The sequence below is a fragment of the Chaetodon auriga genome, chromosome 17 (assembly GCF_051107435.1).
Source record: "Chaetodon auriga isolate fChaAug3 chromosome 17, fChaAug3.hap1, whole genome shotgun sequence".
NCBI classification, from domain to species: Eukaryota; Metazoa; Chordata; class Actinopteri; order Chaetodontiformes; family Chaetodontidae; genus Chaetodon; species Chaetodon auriga.
The window spans coordinates 23932501-23937500 of NC_135090.1; the positions used below are offsets into that span (position 1 = coordinate 23932501).

The window sequence follows — 5000 nt, forward strand, 5'->3', positions numbered from 1 at the left end:
ACTCTGAGCCTGCTGAAGTGTCTCTTCCTGTCCTTGTCAGGTTTTTGCAGCTGCTTTTCTTAGATGGTTTCAGGTGAACGTCGACGCCTGGTTCACAGATCAGAAACACACCTGAGCTTATGCTGCGGCTGCTGCTGAGTGCTGAAACAAATCCTTCAAACTGTATAAATATTCACATTTTACTCTGAGAGACGACATGATGTCCGACCACAGCAGAGAAGACCTGTTGAAAATGAATGAAAAACACTCACCTGGTTTTGGTTTTGCACACATTTCAACACTTTGGACATGAAACGTTCAGCTGATACAGAAGGTGAAAAGTGACTTTTGTGCCTTTTTATTGGTTTCAAGTTGGAAACAGTTCTGACCAGATGAAGAGATTTCAACGTTTGGGTGAAAACTCTTGGAGTTGAAGGTTTTTGAAAAGCTCTGTTGTCTCTGAACGCGTCTCTGCTTTACACCTGATGACTTCAGGAGGTTTTGGTGCCAAATAAAACGATGATTCTTTATCTGTGACTCCAGCGTCCAGTTTGTCAGGTTCTTCCTTCAGGTTTGATGCTTCTGAAAACATTTTGTCCTCATAAAAACTTTTTTTTAAAAAATCTCACTGGGAAGCCGTGGAAACATACATGCAGAGACATTATCCATGAAGTGACATTTCAGACAGACAGACGGACTGATCTCTGACCTGAACAGTCCTGCTAGCTGTTTCTATCTGTTTCCAGTCTTTATGCTAAGCTAAGCTAACGGCAGCTAGCTGTAGCTTCTCTTTTGAGCTAAAAGTTGGATGTTCAGATTGATTCAGAACTATTGAACTATTTAATGTTGTTAAACGTTCTCAAACACACCTGTGAACACCTTTAATGTCTGTGAGAGGGAACACTATGGTCATTTACAAAGACCAGCAAAACACAGTGTGTGTGTGTGTGTGTGTGTGTGTGTGTGTGTGTGTGTGTGTGTGTGTGACTGGCCTGTATGAATCCAGCAGTTGGTCGGGATGATGGAGCCTGACAGGAAGGAAGTGAAGTAACTGCTGAGGAAACTCAATAAACAGGAACACAGACCTGTGTGTGTGTGTGTGTGTGTGTGTGTGTGTGTGTGTGTGTGTGTGTGTGTGTGTGTGTGTGTGTGTGTGTGTGCTGGCTTTAGTTGAAGGAGATGAAACCAAATAGCTCCAATGCTAACTGCTGCTAACTCCACAGCGCCTCCTTTCTTCACGTCTGTGGCTGCGTCTGTTCAGATGTTGGTGCAGTTTTCAGGAGGACGCAACAAAGACTCAAACAAAAAGTTTGTATGTTTGTCCTCAGGAAGAAAAACAGCTGTGAGAATATTTTATTCTGTTTATTAGACTAAAAAGCTCTGAGGGCAGTGAAACATCACAAACTCGCCTCCATCAACCAGCTGAAGCTACGAGGAGCTACTTCACCAGTTCAGGTGGGTCCACCTGGTGGGCTGCAGCTAGCTGTTAGCACACTAACTTCAGCGGACATCTCTGTAACACGACACACACGTGTTTGTTCTTCGCTTTGTGAACGTTTGTGTGACTCATCGAACCTTTAACGAGCGAGCAGACGTTCACTGAGTCACATTCATCCACCGACCAGCTGAACCTCACCACGTCACATCCAGTCAGCCTGTTAGCATGTTAGCTGTCATGTTAGCATGTTACCATGGCAGGAACAGACCCACGCACACGCACATGCACAGCACACAGACACAGACAGACACAGACAGACACAGACAGACACACACACACACACACACACACACACACACACACACACACTCACTCAGTTCATAACACGCCACCAGTGACCACATCTTTAATTTTCCTGCTTGTGTTGTTTCCTCCAGCTCAGTGCTGAACTGGAGTTTCTATGGTGACACACACACACACACACACACACACACACACACACACACACACACACACACACACTCAGTTTAACCATCATCATTACAGCTCTGTGGTCTCCGAGCAGCTGCTTGTAATAAAACAGCGAAAGAGGGAAACAGTTAGTGTGTCTGAACATGTGAGAGTCATACATGTAGACACACACACGCGCACACATACACGCACACTGACACACACACACACACACTTACATACACACACACACATACACGCACACTGGCACACACACACACACACACACACACACACACACACACGTGGCCTGCTGGTCACATGATGTTTTCAGTGTTGTCAGCTGACGCAGATAAAGGATTTGATTGGTTAGTTCTATTGAACGTGTTCTTTTCAGGAGAAAATCAATAAGCAGCAACAACAAAAGGAAATGTTTGACGCTGAAGTTCAGGACAGACACAGGAAGTCATTTTAGGACAAACTGCTCATGGACACAACATTTATTCATCACGTTACATAGGAAGGACTAAAGTCCATCTGTGTCTCTGCAGGAGGACACATCACAGAGCAGCAGAGGACACACATCACACATTGTTTTTAATGGAACTCAGCCTCAGAGACTTCCTGATGCTCTGAGGACGCTTTAAGACGTCCTCCCAGCTTCAGCTTCAGCTTCAGGTTCAGACATCAGTCCTGAGGTGGGAGGACATGGGAGGATGTCCCAGAGGAGCTGGGACCAATCGAGACGTGGACCTTTAACCCCGAATCTGATGCAAACAGCAGAAAGATCCGATGTCCTGCCTGTCTGCAAAAGATCATCATGTTCTGTGACGGCCACGCGGAACATGTCCATCCTGTCTCCGTTTTCATGCTCAGCTGAGTTTTCATGTGTTCATGTCTTCTTCTAGTTCACGTTATCTTTGGATTCTTACTGTTGTGTCAATTTATCTTGTTCACATAAATTAATATTTGTTCATATTTTTGTCTTTGTTGTTATCATCTTTTTCACAGAATTAACTATTTTGTTTGGACAAACAATTATCTGAACACATATTTTCATTCATCTTATTCACTAAATCCATCTCACATAAATTCTGTTAAGTTAAAAAAAATCATCTTCTGGACTTCAGGGACATAAAATTCTAGATTTAATCACTAAACGCACTTTTTCTCAGAGTTCTTTTTTTCCACAATGGCCCCTCGTCTGCAGCATTAGAATTAGCATTAGCGTTAGCATTAGCGTTCGTCATCTGGACCTGGGTTTAGGTTCATGTTTCTCAAATCTCACCTGTTGGCAGATTGTCACTGAAACAGCGGGAAGTTTCTCTTGTGACGACTTTTCGTCTGTTTTCACTCTCGGTTTTCACCACAGCTGAATGTGATTGGCTGAGTCACCTGTCAATCAAGCACACATGTCCTCAAACACATTTAAGCATTGGTTACTTAATGAGATGCTAATTTGGGTTAGAAGATGTCACCAGAGCACAAGCTGCTGGACTGACTTGTTGGTTTTTATCACAGCAGCATTTAGTGGACGTTGGAGGAACTGCAGCACGTTCAGCTCTGACTTCAGCTGAGGAGGCTGCTGATTGGTTCATTCAGGTTTAAGTTTCTTAAAGTTCATCCGGATGTGAGTGAGCTCAGAAACTGTCAGATGAACATCAGCTAAAACTCGACTTTTATTTGTTAAAGAGGCTCAAAAAGTCACAGAAATGTTTGAGATCAGTTCTCTTCCGAGACGCTTTCATACGACTCGAACATCGAATATTCAGAAAGAGATAAACAATAAAACAAACAGTTCAATAAATCAACACCTCTGATAATCAACAACAACACATAAGAACGCTCGACGCAGCAGAGCGAAATGTCTCATGTTCAGGTGCTTGACGTCTCCTCTCTCCGAGTCTCTGCAGTGAGGATGAGGAGGAAGAGGGGACAGACGAGAGGAGCCACAGCGGTCCTGAGAAACACGTCTGAGTCTCTGCCAATCACAAGAGACGTGAGACAGTTTGAGTCAGTGGACAACTGAAGCCCCAAGAGACGAGCCGGCTGCTGACGGCGTTTACACGAGGGCGGCGCGGTCACGAGCCGAAGCTGAGCTGATCTCTGATTGGCTGGGATCCAGACAGGTGATCAGTGACCTGCCGACTGCTTAACGATCACCAGCTTCAGCACGTCCTGACGTCTTCCACACACGTGTCCGTCCCTCAAAGCCTCACGGGCTGAACCAATCGCTGGGCTTTAAACTGCGTGAAAAGTTTTAGACGTGACCTCGAGCAGCAGAGAGCCGTCCTGGACACGTATCGATCAGCCGTCTGGAGAACGATCACAACAAATAAAGTTTGATTGAATTATTCAAACACTTCTCACGCAGCATCTTAATCAGCTTCACCCTCAGATTCAGTCCTGCTGCTTTGGCGCCGCCTGTGGTCACTGGCAGTAACTGCAGCTCGACCATCTATTGATCATCTACTGATCATCTATTGTTGATTTTAACACAATCAGCTGATCGAAGCGATGCAGCTCAGAATCACATGATGTGAAATCAGTGTTTCAATTGGCTGCTGAGGTCAGCTGACACAGGGTTGTTGTCACAGACAGAGGAGGTGAGAGAGGAAGTCTAAAAACTCCCACGCTCTGAGGAGTCCAGTGAACACAGCACGCCGTCCTGAGGAAACTGAGACGAGCAGCAGCAGCTCAGGTTTGCCTTTAAGAGACGCTTTGTCCGCTCCGGTCTTCACTGCACACAGGAAGTGGACAATGGCTGATGCTGGCTGATGTCATCACATTTCTGTCTCTGTCCTCAGCTTTGATTTGACATTTTTAAGGTGGAGCAGCGATGACACCGAGACAACGAGCCGTTTACAGTCAGTCGATCGGTATTGATTTTACATCAGAGCTTCTTGTGTTTGTTTGTTATCGGAGACAGACACGCTGAGGACGTGTCCACCGCACGGACAGCTTCTCCATTCACACACGTTGTTTCTCAGCTCAGGCTTCGTGTTAAGAGACGTCTTTAAAATCAGAGCTCACAGTTTGGACTTGAACTGATTTACCTCAGAAAAAAAGTTCAACCAGAATCAAAATGTGAATTTTGTTTGTCGGTTTGTCTTCGCGGCTCGTCTTAAAAGTT

At 45.1% G+C, this 5000-nt stretch overlaps 2 protein-coding genes across 6 annotated transcripts in view; one reads left to right on the forward strand and one right to left on the reverse strand.

Annotated features, from left to right (window-relative positions):
* The window catches only part of LOC143335001 (caytaxin-like), a 7886-nt gene extending 7406 nt beyond the window's left edge, over nucleotides 1-480 (forward strand). For all 4 annotated transcript variants that reach the window (XM_076754089.1, XM_076754091.1, XM_076754090.1 and 1 more), the window contains one exon: nucleotides 1-480. This exon is cut by the window's left edge and continues 61 nt beyond it. The gene's annotated coding sequence lies outside the window, so the exon portion shown is untranslated.
* Nucleotides 481-1326: 846 nt separating this feature from the next.
* cdc42se1 (CDC42 small effector 1) overlaps nucleotides 1327-5000 on the reverse strand; it is a 25094-nt gene continuing 21420 nt past the window's right edge. For both annotated transcript variants that reach the window (XM_076754131.1, XM_076754132.1), the window contains exon 5: nucleotides 1327-5000. This exon is cut by the window's right edge and continues 1645 nt beyond it. The gene's annotated coding sequence lies outside the window, so the exon portion shown is untranslated.